The sequence below is a fragment of the Rattus norvegicus genome, chromosome 20 (assembly GCF_021556685.1).
Source record: "Rattus norvegicus strain SHRSP/BbbUtx chromosome 20, alternate assembly SHRSP_T2T, whole genome shotgun sequence".
Lineage (NCBI taxonomy): Eukaryota > Metazoa > Chordata > Mammalia > Rodentia > Muridae > Rattus > Rattus norvegicus.
Window position 1 is genome coordinate 26,943,201 of NC_141553.1, and position 17,776 is coordinate 26,960,976.

The following is a 17,776-nucleotide window of genomic DNA, read 5'->3' on the forward strand; positions in this document are numbered from 1 at the left end:
AAGAGAATTCGCTGAGAACCTGCAGCTCCATTCGTGAAAATTTTCCCTGCCTATATATAGAGCACTATGCCTGATACAAATGTGTAACCCATGAAACGAAGAGAATTTGCTTAGAAACTATAGCTCCATTTCCGAAAACTTTCACACTCTATGTCTTGAAAACTACGCTTCATGCAAGTGAGTCCTGCTTGGAAAGAAGAGAATTCGCTTAAAAAGTGCAGTTCCAATCGCAATAATTTCCCCTGCGTATATCTGGAAATCTACGCTTTCTACAAATGAGTCCCGCTTGGAACGAAAAGAATTCGATTAAAAATAGCAGCTCCGTAAAGGAAAACTTTCCCTGGCTATATCATGAAAAATACGCCACTACAAGTGGTTCCCACGCGGAACGAAGGAATTCGCTTAGAAACTATACCTCCGTTCGTGAAAAATTTCCATGCCTGTATCAAAAAACCTACGCCTGCTACAGTAGAGTCCGTCTTGGAAGGAAGAGAATTCTCTTAGAAAATGCAGCTACAATTGCGAAAAACTTCCCTGCCCATATCAACAAAACTATGCCATAGAGTCCCACTTGGAATGAAGAGAATTCGCTTACAGACTGCAGCTCCAATTGTGAAAAACTGCCCAGAGTATATCTTGAAAACCATGCCTCATACAAGTGAGTCCCGCTTCGAACGAAGACAATTCGCTTAGAAACAGCATCTCCATTCGTGAAAATTTTCCCTCGCTATATATAGAACTATGCCTGATACAAGTGAGTCCGCCTTGGAACGTAGTGAATTCGCTTAGAAACAACAGCTCCATATCCGAAAAGTTTCCCACTCTATATCTTAGAAACTACGCTTCATGCAAGTGAGTCCCACTTGGAAGGAAGAGAATTCCCTTAAAAAGTGCAGTTCCCATCGCGAAAATTTCCGCTGCCTATATTATGAAATCTACGCTTCGTACAAGTGAGTCCCGCTTGGAACGAAGAGAATTCGCTTAGAAATTGCAGCTCCGTAAAGGAAAACTTTCCCTGGCTATATCATGAAAAATACGCCACTACAAGATGTTCCCACTCGGAATGAAGAGAATTCGCTTAGAAACTATAGCTCCGTTCGTGAAAAATTTCGATGCCTGTATCAAAACTCCTACGCCTGCTACAGTACAGTCCGTCTTGGAAGGAAGAGAATTCTCTTAGAAACTGCAGCTACAATTGCGAAAAACTTCCCTGCCCATATCAACAAAACTCTGCCACAGAGTCCCACTTGGAATGAAGAGAATTCGCTTACAGACTGCAGCTCCAATTGTGAAAAACTGCCCAGAGTATATCTTGAAAACCATGCCTCATACAAGTGAGTCCCGCTTCGAACGAAGACAATTTACTTAGAAACTGCATCTCCATTCGCGAAAATTTTCCCTGGGTATATATAGAGAACTATGCCTGATACAAGTGAGTCCGCTTTGGAACGTAGTGAATTCGCTTAGAAACAACAGCTCCATATCCGAAAAGTTTCCCACTCTATATCTTAAAAACTACGCCTCTTGCAAGTGAGTCCCACTTGGAAGGAAGAGAATTCGCTTAAAAAGTGCAGTTCCAATCGCGAAAATTTCCCCTGCCTATATCTTGAAATCTACACTTCGTACAATTGAATCCCGCTCGGAAGTAAGAGAATTCGCTGAGAAAATGCAGATCCATTCGCGAAAATTTTCCCTGGTAATATACAGAGAACTATGCCTGATACAAGTGAGTTCCCGTTGGAAGGAATAGAATACGCTAAGAAACAACAGCTCCATTTGTGAAAACTTTCCCACTCTATGTCTTGAATACTACACCTGATGCAAGGGAATCCCGCTTGGAACGAAGAGAATCCGATTAAAAAGTGCAGTTCCAATCACGAAAATTTCCCCTGCCTATATCTTGAAATCTACAGTTCCTACAAGTGAATCCCGTAGGAACGAAGAGAATTTGCTTAGAAAGTGCAGCTCCGTTTGCGAAAACCTTCCCTGCCTGTATAAAGAAAACTACGTCTGCTACAATAGATTCCCAGTGGAAACGAAGAGAATTCGCTTAGAAAGTGCAGTTCCAGTCACGAAAATGTCCCCCGCCTTTATCTTGAAATCTACGCTTTGTACAAGTAAATCCGCTTGAAAGGAAGAGAATTCGCTTAGAAACTGCAAATCCATTCGCGAAAATTTTCCCTGGTTATATACAGAGAAATATGCCTGATACAAGTGAGTCCCCCTTGGAAGGAATAGAATTCGCTTAGAAATAACAGCTCCATTTCAGAAAACTTTCCAACTCTATATCTTGAAATCTACACTTCCTACAAGTGAATCCCGCTAGGAACGAAGAGAATTCGCTTAGAAAATGCAGCTCCATTCCTGAAAACCTGCACTGCCTATATCTTGAAAAGTACGCCTGCTACAATAGAGTCGCGCTTGGAATGAAGAAAATTCACTGAAAAAGTGCAGTTCCAATCGCGAAAATTTCCCCTACGTATATCTTGAAATCTATGCTTCCTACAAGGGAATCCCGCTAGGAACGAAGAGAATTTGCTTAGAAAGTGCAGCTCCATTTGCGAACACCTTCCCTGCCTATATAAAGAAAAGAAAACTATGTCTGCTACAATAGATTCCCAGTGGAAACGAAGAGAATTCGTTTAGAAACTGTAGCTCCATTCGCGAAAATTTTCCCTGCCTATATATAGAGCACTATGCTTGATACAAGTGAGTAAACCCTTGAAACGAAGAGAATTCAATTAGAAACTATAGCTCCATTTCCGAAAACTTTCCCACTCTATATCTTAAAAACTACGCTTGATGCAAGTGAGTCCCGCTTGGAACGAAGAGAATTCGCTTAAAAAGTGCAGTTCCAATCGCGAAAATTTCCCCTTCCTATATCTTGAAGTCTACGCTTTGTACAAGTGAATCCGCTTGGAAGGAAGAGAATTCGCTGAGAACCTGCAGCTCCATTCGTGAAAATTTTCCCTGCCTATATATAGAGCACTATGCCTGATACAAATGTGTAACCAATGAAACGAAGAGAATTTGCTTAGAAACTATAGCTCCATTTCCGAAAACTTTCACACTCTATGTCTTGAAAACTACGCTTCATGCAAGTGAGTCCTGCTTGGAAAGAAGAGAATTCGCTTAAAAAGTGCAGTTCCCATCGCAATAATTTCCCCTGCGTATATCTGGAAATCTACGCTTTCTACAAATGAGTCCCGCTTGGAACGAAAAGAATTCGATTAAAAATAGCAGCTCCGTAAAGGAAAACTTTCCCTGGCTATATCATGAAAAATACGCCACTAATAGTGGTTCCCACGCTGAACGAAGGAATTCGCTTAGAAACTATACCTCCGTTCGTGAAAAATTTCCATGCCTGTATCAAAAAACCTACGCCTGCTACAGTAGAGTCCGTCTTGGAAGGAAGAGAATTCTCTTAGAAACTGCAGCTACAATTGCGAAAAACTTCCCTGCCCATATCAACAAAACTATGCCATAGAGTCCCACTTGGAATGAAGAGAATTCGCTTACAGACTGCAGCTCCAATTGTGAAAAACTGCCCAGAGTATATCTTGAAAACCATGCCTCATACAAGTGAGTCCCGCTTCGAACGAAGACAATTCGCTTAGAAACAGCATCTCCATTCGTGAAAATTTTCCCTCGCTATATATAGAACTATGCCTGATACAAATGAGTCCGCTTTGGAACGTAGTGAATTCGCTTAGAAACAACAGCTCCATATCCGAAAAGTTTCCCACTCTATATCTTAAAAACTATGCCTCTTGCAAGTGAGTCCCACTTGGAAGGAAGAGAATTCGCTTAAAAAGTGCAGTTCCAATCGCGAAAATTTCCCCTGCCTATATCTTGAAATCTACACTTCGTACAATTGAATCCCGCTCGGAAGTAAGAGAATTCGCTGAGAAAATGCAGGTCCATTCGCGAAAATTTTCCCCGGTAATATACAGAGAACTATGCCTGATACAAGTGAGTTCCCGTTGGAAGGAATAGAATACGCTAAGAAACAACAGCTCCATTTGTGAAAACTTTCCCACTCTATGTCTTGAATACTACACCTGATGCAAGGGAATCCCGCTTGGAACGAAGAGAATCCGATTAAAAAGTGCAGTTCCAATCGCGAAAATTTCCCCTGCCTATATCTTGAAATCTACACTTCGTACAATTGAATCCCGCTCGGAAGTAAGAGAATTCGCTGAGAAAATGCAGGTCCATTCGCGAAAATTTTCCCCGGTAATATACAGAGAACTATGCCTGATACAAGTGAGTTCCCGTTGGAAGGAATAGAATACGCTAAGAAACAACAGCTCCATTTGTGAAAACTTTCCCACTCTATGTCTTGAATACTACACCTGATGCAAGGGAATCCCGCTTGGAACGAAGAGAATCCGATTAAAAAGTGCAGTTCCAATCACGAAAATTTCCCCTGCCTATATCTTGAAATCTACAGTTCCTACAAGTGAATCCCGTAGGAACGAAGAGAATTTGCTTAGAAAGTGCAGCTCCGTTTGCGAAAACCTTCCCTGCCTGTATAAAGAAAACTACGTCTGCTACAATAGATTCCCAGTGGAAACGAAGAGAATTCGCTTAGAAAGTGCAGTTCCAATCACGAAAATGTCCCCCGCCTTTATCTTGAAATCTACGCTTTGTACAAGTAAATCCGCTTGAAAGGAAGAGAATTCGCTTAGAAACTGCAAATCCATTCGCGAAAATTTTCCCTGGTTATATACAGAGAACTATGCCTGATACAAGTGAGTCCCCCTTGGAAGGAATAGAATTCGCTTAGAAATAACAGCTCCATTTCAGAAAACTTTCCAACTCTATATCTTGAAATCCACACTTCCTACAAGTGAATCCCGCTAGGAACGAAGAGAATTCGCTTAGAAAATGCAGCTCCATTCCTGAAAACCTGCACTGCCTATATCTTGAAAAGTACACCTGCTACAATAGAGTCGCGCTTGGAATGAAGAAAATTCACTGAAAAAGTGCAGTTCCAATCGCGAAAATTTCCCCTACGTATATCTTGAAATCTATGCTTCCTACAAGGGAATCCCGCTAGGAACGAAGAGAATTTGCTTAGAAAGTGCAGCTCCATTTGCGAACACCTTCCCTGCCTATATAAAGAAAACTATGTCTGCTACAATAGATTCCCAGTGGAAACGAAGAGAATTCGTTTAGAAACTGTAGCTCCATTCGCGAAAATTTTCCCTGCCTATATATAGAGCACTATGCTTGATACAAGTGAGTAAACCCTTGAAACGAAGAGAATTCGCTTAGAAACTATAGCTCCATTTCCGAAAACTTTCCCACTCTATATCTTAAAAACTACGCTTGATGCAAGTGAGTCCCGCTTGGAACGAAGAGAATTCGCTTAAAAAGTGCAGTTCCAATCGCGAAAATTTCCCCTTCCTATATCTTGAAGTCTACGCTTTGTACAAGTGAATCCGCTTGGAAGGAAGAGAATTCGCTGAGAACCTGCAGCTCCATTCGCGAAAATTTTCCCTGCCTATATATAGAGCACTATGCCTGATACAAATGTGTAACCCATGAAACGAAGAGAATTTGCTTAGAAACTATAGCTCCATTTCCGAAAACTTTCACACTCTATGTCTTGAAAACTACGCTTCATGCAAGTGAGTCCTGCTTGGAAAGAAGAGAATTCGCTTAAAAAGTGCAGTTCCAATCGCAATAATTTCCCCTGCGTATATCTGGAAATCTACGCTTTCTACAAATGAGTCCCGCTTGGAACGAAAAGAATTCGATTAAAAATAGCAGCTCCATAAAGGAAAACTTTCCCTGGCTATATCATGAAAAATACGCCACTACAAGTGGTTCCCACGCGGAACGAAGGAATTCGCTTAGAAACTATACCTCCGTTCGTGAAAAATTTCCATGCCTGTATCAAAAAACCTACGCCTGCTACAGTAGAGTCCGTCTTGGAAGGAAGAGAATTCTCTTAGAAACTGCAGCTACAATTGCGAAAAACTTCCCTGCCCATATCTACAAAACTATGCCATAGAGTCCCACTTGGAATGAAGAGAATTCGCTTACAGACTGCACCTCCAATTGTGAAAAACTGCCCAGAGTATATCTTGAAAACCATGCCTCATACAAGTGAGTCCCGCTTCAAACGAAGACAATTCGCTTAGAAACAGCATCTCCATTCGTGAAAATTTTCCATCGCTATATATAGAACTATGCCTGATACAAGTGAGTCCGCCTTGGAACGTAGTGAATTCGCTTAGAAACAACAGCTCCATATCAGAAAATTTTCCCACTCTATATCTTAGAACCTACGCTTCATGCAAGTGAGTCCCACTTGGAAGGAAGAGAATTCCCTTAAAAAGTGCAGTTCCCATCGCGAAAATTTCCGCTGCCTATATTATGAAATCTACGCTTCGTACAAGTGAGTCCCGCTTGGAACGAAGAGAATTCGCTTAGAAATTGCAGCTCTGTAAAGGAAAACTTTCTCTGGCTATATCATGAAAAATACGCCACTACAAGTGGTTCCCACTCGGAATGAAGAGAATTCGCTTAGAAACTATAGCTCCGTTCGTGAAAAATTTCGATGCCTGTATCAAAACTCCTACGCCTGCTACAGTACAGTCCGTCTTGGAAGGAAGAGAATTCTCTTAGAAACTGCAGCTACAATTGCGAAAAACTTCCCTGCCCATATCAACAAAACTATGCCACAGAGTCCCACTTGGAATGAAGAGAATTCGCTTACAGACTGCAGCTCCAATTGTGAAAAACTGCCCAGAGTATATCTTGAAAACCATGCCTCATACAAGTGAGTCCCGCTTCGAACGAAGACAATTTACTTAGAAACTGCATCTCCATTCGCGAAAATTTTCCCTGGGTATATATAGAGAACTATGCCTGATACAAGTAAGTCCGCTTTGGAACGTAGTGAATTCGCTTAGAAACAACAGCTCCATATCCGAAAAGTTTCCCACTCTATATCTTAAAAACTATGCCTCTTGCAAGTGAGTCCCACTTGGAAGGAAGAGAATTCGCTTAAAAAGTGCAGTTCCAATCGCGAAAATTTCCCCTGCCTATATCTTGAAATCTACACTTCGTACAATTGAATCCCGCTCGGAAGTAAGAGAATTCGCTGAGAAAATGCAGGTCCATTCGCGAAAATTTTCCCTGGTAATATACAGAGAACTATGCCTGATACAAGTGAGTTCCCGTTGGAAGGAATAGAATACGCTAAGAAACAACAGCTCCATTTGTGAAAACTTTCCCACTCTATGTCTTGAATACTACACCTGATGCAAGGGAATCCCGCTTGGAACGAAGAGAATCCGATTAAAAAGTGCAGTTCCAATCACGAAAATTTCCCCTGCCTATATCTTGAAATCTACAGTTCCTACAAGTGAATCCCGTAGGAACGAAGAGAATTTGCTTAGAAAGTGCAGCTCCGTTTGCGAAAACCTTCCCTGCCTGTATAAAGAAAACTACGTCTGCTACAATAGATTCCCAGTGGAAACGAAGAGAATTCGCTTAGAAAGTGCAGTTCCAATCACGAAAATGTCCCCCGCCTTTATCTTGAAATCTACGCTTTGTACAAGTAAATCCGCTTGAAAGGAAGAGAATTCGCTTAGAAACTGCAAATCCATTCGCGAAAATTTTCCCTGGTTATATACAGAGAAATATGCCTGATACAAGTGAGTCCCCCTTGGAAGGAATAGAATTCGCTTAGAAATAACAGCTCCATTTCAGAAAACTTTCCAACTCTATATCTTGAAATCTACACTTCCTACAAGTGAATCCCGCTAGGAACGAAGAGAATTCGCTTAGAAAATGCAGCTCCATTCCTGAAAACCTGCACTGCCTATATCTTGAAAAGTACGCCTGCTACAATAGAGTCGCGCTTGGAATGAAGAAAATTCACTGAAAAAGTGCAGTTCCAATCGCGAAAATTTCCCCTACGTATATCTTGAAATCTATGCTTCCTACAAGGGAATCCCGCTAGGAACGAAGAGAATTTGCTTAGAAAGTGCAGCTCCATTTGCGAACACCTTCCCTGCCTATATAAAGAAAACTATGTCTGCTACAATAGATTCCCAGTGGAAACGAAGAGAATTCGTTTAGAAACTGTAGCTCCATTCGCGAAAATTTTCCCTGCCTATATATAGAGCACTATGCTTGATACAAGTGAGTAAACCCTTGAAACGAAGAGAATTCGCTTAGAAACTATAGCTCCATTTCCGAAAACTTTCCCACTCTATATCTTAAAAACTACGCTTGATGCAAGTGAGTCCCGCTTGGAACGAAGAGAATTCGCTTAAAAAGTGCAGTTCCAATCGCGAAAATTTCCCCTTCCTATATCTTGAAGTCTACGCTTTGTACAAGTGAATCCGCTTGGAAGGAAGAGAATTCGCTGAGAACCTGCAGCTCCATTCGTGAAAATTTTCCCTGCCTATATATAGAGCACTATGCCTGATACAAATGTGTAACCCATGAAACGAAGAGAATTTGCTTAGAAACTATAGCTCCATTTCCGAAAACTTTCACACTCTATGTCTTGAAAACTACGCTTCATGCAAGTGAGTCCTGCTTGGAAAGAAGAGAATTCGCTTAAAAAGTGCAGTTCCAATCGCAATAATTTCCCCTGCGTATATCTGGAAATCTACGCTTTCTACAAATGAGTCCCGCTTGGAACGAAAAGAATTCGATTAAAAATAGCAGCTCCGTAAAGGAAAACTTTCCCTGGCTATATCATGAAAAATACGCCACTACAAGTGGTTCCCACGCTGAACGAAGGAATTCGCTTAGAAACTATACCTCCGTTCGTGATAAATTTCCATGCCTGTATCAAAAAACCTACGCCTGCTACAGTAGAGTCCGTCTTGGAAGGAAGAGAATTCTCTTAGAAACTGCAGCTACAATTGCGAAAAACTTCCCTGCCCATATCAACAAAACTATGCCATAGAGTCCCACTTGGAATGAAGAGAATTCGCTTACAGACTGCAGCTCCAATTGTGAAAAACTGCCCAGAGTATATCTTGAAAACCATGCCTCATACAAGTGAGTCCCGCTTCGAACGAAGACAATTCGCTTAGAAACAGCATCTCCATTCGTGAAAATTTTCCCTCGCTATATATAGAACTATGCCTGATACAAATGAGTCCGCCTTGGAACGTAGTGAATTCGCTTAGAAACAACAGCTCCATATCCGAAAAGTTTCCCACTCTATATCTTAAAAACTATGCCTCTTGCAAGTGAGTCCCACTTGGAAGGAAGAGAATTCGCTTAAAAAGTGCAGTTCCAATCGCGAAAATTTCCCCTGCCTATATCTTGAAATCTACACTTCGTATAATTGAATCCCGCTCGGAAGTAAGAGAATTCACTGAGAAAATGCAGGTCCATTCGCGAAAATTTTCCCCGGTAATATACAGAGAACTATGCCTGATACAAGTGAGTTCCCGTTGGAAGGAATAGAATACGCTAAGAAACAACAGCTCCATTTCTGAAAACTTTCCCACTCTATGTCTTGAATACTACACCTGATGCAAGGGAATCCCGCTTGGAACGAAGAGAATCCGATTAAAAGTGCAGTTCCAATCACGAAAATTTCCCCTGCCTATATCTTGAAATCTACAGTTCCTACAAGTGAATCCCGTAGGAACGAAGAGAATTTGCTTAGAAAGTGCAGCTCCGTTTGCGAAAACCTTCCCTGCCTGTATAAAGAAAACTACGTCTGCTACAATAGATTCCCAGTGGAAACGAAGAGAATTCGCTTAGAAAGTGCAGTTCCAATCACGAAAATGTCCCCCGCCTTTATCTTGAAATCTACGCTTTGTACAAGTAAATCCGCTTGAAAGGAAGAGAATTCGCTTAGAAACTGCAAATCCATTCGCGAAAATTTTCCCTGGTTATATACAGAGAACTATGCCTGATACAAGTGAGTCCCCCTTGGAAGGAATAGAATTCGCTTAGAAATAACAGCTCCATTTCAGAAAACTTTCCAACTCTATATCTTGAAATCTACACTTCCTACAAGTGAATCCCGCTAGGAACGAAGAGAATTCGCTTAGAAAATGCAGCTCCATTCCTGAAAACCTGCACTGCCTATATCTTGAAAAGTACGCCTGCTACAATAGAGTCGCGCTTGGAATGAAGAAAATTCACTGAAAAAGTGCAGTTCCAATCGCGAAAATTTCCCCTACGTATATCTTGAAATCTATGCTTCCTACAAGTGAATCCCGCTAGGAACGAAGAGAATTTGCTTAGAAAGTGCAGCTCCATTTGCGAACACCTTCCCTGCCTATATAAAGAAAAGAAAACTATGTCTGCTACAATAGATTCCCAGTGGAAACGAAGAGAATTCGATTAGAAACTGTAGCTCCATTCGCGAAAATTTTCCCTGCCTATATATAGAGCACTATGCTTGATACAAGTGTGTAAACCCATGAAACGAAGAGAATTCGCTTAGAAACTATAGCTCCATTTCCGAAAACTTTCCCACTCTATATCTTAAAAACTACGCTTGATGCAAGTGAGTCCCGCTTGGAACGAAGAGAATTCGCTTAAAAAGTGCAGTTCCAATCGCGAAAATTTCCCCTTCCTATATCTTGAAGTCTACGCTTTGTACAAGTGAATCCGCTTGGAAGGAAGAGAATTCGCTGAGAACCTGCAGCTCCATTCGTGAAAATTTTCCCTGCCTATATATAGAGCACTATGCCTGATACAAATGTGTAACCCATGAAACGAAGAGAATTTGCTTAGAAACTATAGCTCCATTTCCGAAAACTTTCACACTCTATGTCTTGAAAACTACGCTTCATGCAAGTGAGTCCTGCTTGGAAAGAAGAGAATTCGCTTAAAAAGTGCAGTTCCAATCGCAATAATTTCCCCTGCGTATATCTGGAAATCTACGCTTTCTACAAATGAGTCCCGCTTGGAACGAAAAGAATTCGATTAAAAATAGCAGCTCCGTAAAGGAAAACTTTCCCTGGCTATATCATGAAAAATACGCCATTACAAGTGGTTCCCACGCTGAACGAAGGAATTCGCTTAGAAACTATACCTCCGTTCGTGAAAAATTTCCATGCCTGTATCAAAAAACCTACGCCTGCTACAGTAGAGTCCGTCTTGGAAGGAAGAGAATTCTCTTAGAAACTGCAGCTACAATTGCGAAAAACTTCCCTGCCCATATCAACAAAACTATGCCATAGAGTCCCACTTGGAATGAAGAGAATTCGCTTACAGACTGCAGCTCCAATTGTGAAAAACTGCCCAGAGTATATCTTGAAAACCATGCCTCATACAAGTGAGTCCCGCTTCGAACGAAGACAATTCGCTTAGAAACAGCATCTCCATTCGTGAAAATTTTCCCTCGCTATATATAGAACTATGCCTGATACAAGTGAGTCCGCCTTGGAACGTAGTGAATTCGCTTAGAAACAACAGCTCCATATCCGAAAAGTTTCCCACTCTATATCTTAGAACCTACGCTTCATGCAAGTGAGTCCCACTTGGAAGGAAGAGAATTCCCTTAAAAAGTGCAGTTCCCATCGCGAAAATTTCCGCTGCCTATATTATGAAATCTACGCTTCGTACAAGTGAGTCCCGCTTGGAACGAAGAGAATTCGCTTAGAAATTGCAGCTCCGTAAAGGAAAACTTTCTCTGGCTATATCATGAAAAATACGCCACTACAAGTGGTTCCCACTCGGAATGAAGAGAATTCGCTTAGAAACTATAGCTCCGTTCGTGAAAAATTTCGATGCCTGTATCAAAACTCCTACGCCTGCTACAGTACAGTCCGTCTTGGAAGGAAGAGAATTCTCTTAGAAAGTGCAGCTACAATTGCGAAAAACTTCCCTGCCCATATCAACAAAACTATGCCACAGAGTCCCACTTGGAATGAAGAGAATTCGCTTACAGACTGCAGCTCCAATTGTGAAAAACTGCCCAGAGTATATCTTGAAAACCATGCCTCATACAAGTGAGTCCCGCTTCGAACGAAGACAATTTACTTAGAAACTGCATCTCCATTCGCGAAAATTTTCCCTGGGTATATATAGAGAACTATGCCTGATACAAGTGAGTCCGCTTTGGAACGTAGTGAATTCGCTTAGAAACAACAGCTCCATATCCGAAAAGTTTCCCACTCTATATCTTAAAAACTACGCCTCTTGCAAGTGAGTCCCACTTGGAAGGAAGAGAATTCGCTTAAAAAGTGCAGTTCCAATCGCGAAAATTTCCCCTGCCTATATCTTGAAATCTACACTTCGTACAATTGAATCCCGCTCGGAAGTAAGAGAATTCGCTGAGAAAATGCAGGTCCATTCGCGAAAATTTTCCCTGGTAATATACAGAGAACTATGCCTGATACAAGTGAGTTCCCGTTGGAAGGAATAGAATACGCTAAGAAACAACAGCTCCATTTGTGAAAACTTTCCCACTCTATGTCTTGAATACTACACCTGATGCAAGGGAATCCCGCTTGGAACGAAGAGAATCCGATTAAAAAGTGCAGTTCCAATCACGAAAATTTCCCCTGCCTATATCTTGAAATCTACAGTTCCTACAAGTGAATCCCGTAGGAACGAAGAGAATTTGCTTAGAAAGTGCAGCTCCGTTTGCGAAAACCTTCCCTGCCTGTATAAAGAAAACTACGTCTGCTACAATAGATTCCCAGTGGAAACGAAGAGAATTCGCTTAGAAAGTGCAGTTCCAATCACGAAAATGTCCCCCGCCTTTATCTTGAAATCTACGCTTTGTACAAGTAAATCCGCTTGAAAGGAAGAGAATTCGCTTAGAAACTGCAAATCCATTCGCGAAAATTTTCCCTGGTTATATACAGAGAACTATGCCTGATACAAGTGAGTCCCCCTTGGAAGGAATAGAATTCGCTTAGAAATAACAGCTCCATTTCAGAAAACTTTCCAACTCTATATCTTGAAATCCACACTTCCTACAAGTGAATCCCGCTAGGAACGAAGAGAATTCGCTTAGAAAATGCAGCTCCATTCCTGAAAACCTGCACTGCCTATATCTTGAAAAGTACGCCTGCTACAATAGAGTCGCGCTTGGAATGAAGAAAATTCACTGAAAAAGTGCAGTTCCAATCGCGAAAATTTCCCCTACGTATATCTTGAAATCTATGCTTCCTACAAGGGAATCCCGCTAGGAACGAAGAGAATTTGCTTAGAAAGTGCAGCTCCATTTGCGAACACCTTCCCTGCCTATATAAAGAAAAGAAAACTATGTCTGCTACAATAGATTCCCAGTGGAAACGAAGAGAATTCGTTTAGAAACTGTAGCTCCATTCGCGAAAATTTTCCCTGCCTATATATAGAGCACTATGCTTGATACAAGTGAGTAAACCCTTGAAACGAAGAGAATTCGCTTAGAAACTATAGCTCCATTTCCGAAAACTTTCCCACTCTATATCTTAAAAACTACGCTTGATGCAAGTGAGTCCCGCTTGGAACGAAGAGAATTCGCTTAAAAAGTGCAGTTCCAATCGCGAAAATTTCCCCTTCCTATATCTTGAAGTCTACGCTTTGTACAAGTGAATCCGCTTGGAAGGAAGAGAATTCGCTGAGAACCTGCAGCTCCATTCGTGGAAATTTTCCCTGCCTATATATAGAGCACTATGCCTGATACAAATGTGTAACCCATGAAACGAAGAGAATTTGCTTAGAAACTATAGCTCCATTTCCGAAAACTTTCACACTCTATGTCTTGAAAACTACGCTTCATGCAAGTGAGTCCTGCTTGGAAAGAAGAGAATTCGCTTAAAAAGTGCAGTTCCAATCGCAATAATTTCCCCTGCGTATATCTGGAAATCTACGCTTTCTACAAATGAGTCCCGCTTGGAACGAAAAGAATTCGATTAAAAATAGCAGCTCCGTAAAGGAAAACTTTCCCTGGCTATATCATGAAAAATACGCCACTACAAGTGGTTCCCACGCTGAACGAAGGAATTCGCTTAGAAACTATACCTCCGTTCGTGAAAAATTTCCATGCCTGTATCAAAAAACCTACGCCTGCTACAGTAGAGTCCGTCTTGGAAGGAAGAGAATTCTCTTAGAAACTGCAGCTACAATTGCGAAAAACTTCCCTGCCCATATCAACAAAACTATGCCATAGAGTCCCACTTGGAATGAAGAGAATTCGCTTACAGACTGCAGCTCCAATTGTGAAAAACTGCCCAGAGTATATCTTGAAAACCATGCCTCATACAAGTGAGTCCCGCTTCGAACGAAGACAATTCGCTTAGAAACAGCATCTCCATTCGTGAAAATTTTCCCTCGCTATATATAGAACTATGCCTGATACAAGTGAGTCCGCCTTGGAACGTAGTGAATTCGCTTAGAAACAACAGCTCCATATCCGAAAAGTTTCCCACTCTATATCTTAGAACCTACGCTTCATGCAAGTGAGTCCCACTTGGAAGGAAGAGAATTCCCTTAAAAAGTGCAGTTCCCATCGCGAAAATTTCCGCTGCCTATATTATGAAATCTACGCTTCGTACAAGTGAGTCCCGCTTGGAACGAAGAGAATTCGCTTAGAAATTGCAGCTCCGTAAAGGAAAACTTTCTCTGGCTATATCATGAAAAATACGCCACTACAAGTGGTTCCCACTCGGAATGAAGAGAATTCGCTTAGAAACTATAGCTCCGTTCGTGAAAAATTTCGATGCCTGTATCAAAACTCCTACGCCTGCTACAGTACAGTCCGTCTTGGAAGGAAGAGAATTCTCTTAGAAACTGCAGCTACAATTGCGAAAAACTTCCCTGCCCATATCAACAAAACTATGCCACAGAGTCCCACTTGGAATGAAGAGAATTCGCTTACAGACTGCAGCTCCAATTGTGAAAAACTGCCCAGAGTATATCTTGAAAACCATGCCTCATACAAGTGAGTCCCGCTTCGAACGAAGACAACTTACTTAGAAACTGCATCTCCATTCGCGAAAATTTTCCCTGGGTATATATAGAGAACTATGCCTGATACAAGTGAGTCCGCTTTGGAACGTAGTGAATTCGCTTAGAAACAACAGCTCCATATCCGAAAAGTTTCCCACTCTATATCTTAAAAACTACGCCTCTTGCAAGTGAGTCCCACTTGGAAGGAAGAGAATTCGCTTAAAAAGTGCAGTTCCAATCGCGAAAATTTCCCCTGCCTATATCTTGAAATCTACACTTCGTACAATTGAATCCCGCTCGGAAGTAAGAGAATTCGCTGAGAAAATGCAGGTCCATTCGCGAAAATTTTCCCTGGTAATATACAGAGAACTATGCCTGATACAAGTGAGTTCCCGTTGGAAGGAATAGAATACGCTAAGAAACAACAGCTCCATTTGTGAAAACTTTCCCACTCTATGTCTTGAATACTACACCTGATGCAAGGGAATCCCGCTTGGAACGAAGAGAATCCGATTAAAAAGTGCAGTTCCAATCACGAAAATTTCCCCTGCCTATATCTTGAAATCTACAGTTCCTACAAGTGAATCCCGTAGGAACGAAGAGAATTTGCTTAGAAAGTGCAGCTCCGTTTGCGAAAACCTTCCCTGCCTGTATAAAGAAAACTACGTCTGCTACAATAGATTCCCAGTGGAAACGAAGAGAATTCGCTTAGAAAGTGCAGTTCCAATCACGAAAATGTCCCCCGCCTTTATCTTGAAATCTACGCTTTGTACAAGTAAATCCGCTTGAAAGGAAGAGAATTCGCTTAGAAACTGCAAATCCATTCGCGAAAATTTTCCCTGGTTATATACAGAGAACTATGCCTGATACAAGTGAGTCCCCCTTGGAAGGAATAGAATTCGCTTAGAAATAACAGCTCCATTTCAGAAAACTTTCCAACTCTATATCTTGAAATCCACACTTCCTACAAGTGAATCCCGCTAGGAACGAAGAGAATTCGCTTAGAAAATGCAGCTCCATTCCTGAAAACCTGCACTGCCTATATCTTGAAAAGTACGCCTGCTACAATAGAGTCGCGCTTGGAATGAAGAAAATTCACTGAAAAAGTGCAGTTCCAATCGCGAAAATTTCCCCTACGTATATCTTGAAATCTATGCTTCCTACAAGGGAATCCCGCTAGGAACGAAGAGAATTTGCTTAGAAAGTGCAGCTCCATTTGCGAACACCTTCCCTGCCTATATAAAGAAAAGAAAACTATGTCTGCTACAATAGATTCCCAGTGGAAACGAAGAGAATTCGTTTAGAAACTGTAGCTCCATTCGCGAAAATTTTCCCTGCCTATATATAGAGCACTATGCTTGATACAAGTGAGTAAACCCTTGAAACGAAGAGAATTCGCTTAGAAACTATAGCTCCATTTCCGAAAACTTTCCCACTCTATATCTTAAAAACTACGCTTGATGCAAGTGAGTCCCGCTTGGAACGAAGAGAATTCGCTTAAAAAGTGCAGTTCCAATCGCGAAAATTTCCCCTTCCTATATCTTGAAGTCTACGCTTTGTACAAGTGAATCCGCTTGGAAGGAAGAGAATTCGCTGAGAACCTGCAGCTCCATTCGTGGAAATTTTCCCTGCCTATATATAGAGCACTATGCCTGATACAAATGTGTAACCCATGAAACGAAGAGAATTTGCTTAGAAACTATAGCTCCATTTCCGAAAACTTTCACACTCTATGTCTTGAAAACTACGCTTCATGCAAGTGAGTCCTGCTTGGAAAGAAGAGAATTCGCTTAAAAAGTGCAGTTCCAATCGCAATAATTTCCCCTGCGTATATCTGGAAATCTACGCTTTCTACAAATGAGTCCCGCTTGGAACGAAAAGAATTCGATTAAAAATAGCAGCTCCGTAAAGGAAAACTTTCCCTGGCTATATCATGAAAAATACGCCACTACAAGTGGTTCCCACGCTGAACGAAGGAATTCGCTTAGAAACTATACCTCCGTTCGTGAAAAATTTCCATGCCTGTATCAAAAAACCTACGCCTGCTACAGTAGAGTCCGTCTTGGAAGGAAGAGAATTCTCTTAGAAACTGCAGCTACAATTGCGAAAAACTTCCCTGCCCATATCAACAAAACTATGCCATAGAGTCCCACTTGGAATGAAGAGAATTCGCTTACAGACTGCAGCTCCAATTGTGAAAAACTGCCCAGAGTATATCTTGAAAACCATGCCTCATACAAGTGAGTCCCGCTTCGAACGAAGACAATTCGCTTAGAAACAGCATCTCCATTCGTGAAAATTTTCCCTCGCTATATATAGAACTATGCCTGATACAAGTGAGTCCGCCTTGGAACGTAGTGAATTCGCTTAGAAACAACAGCTCCATATCCGAAAAGTTTCCCACTCTATATCTTAGAACCTACGCTTCATGCAAGTGAGTCCCACTTGGAAGGAAGAGAATTCCCTTAAAAAGTGCAGTTCCCATCGCGAAAATTTCCGCTGCCTATATTATGAAATCTACGCTTCGTACAAGTGAGTCCCGCTTGGAACGAAGAGAATTCGCTTAGAAATTGCAGCTCCGTAAAGGAAAACTTTCTCTGGCTATATCATGAAAAATACGCCACTACAAGTGGTTCCCACTCGGAATGAAGAGAATTCGCTTAGAAACTATAGCTCCGTTCGTGAAAAATTTCGATGCCTGTATCAAAACTCCTACGCCTGCTACAGTACAGTCCGTCTTGGAAGGAAGAGAATTCTCTTAGAAACTGCAGCTACAATTGCGAAAAACTTCCCTGCCCATATCAACAAAACTATGCCACAGAGTCCCACTTGGAATGAAGAGAATTCGCTTACAGACTGCAGCTCCAATTGTGAAAAACTGCCCAGA

The 17,776-nt window shown here is 41.5% G+C and overlaps 1 pseudogene; it reads left to right on the forward strand.

The window, feature by feature from the left end:
- Positions 1 to 1,026: 1,026 nt before the first annotated feature.
- The window catches only part of LOC147998611 (amine sulfotransferase-like), a 75,977-nt pseudogene continuing 59,227 nt past the window's right edge, over positions 1,027 to 17,776 (forward strand).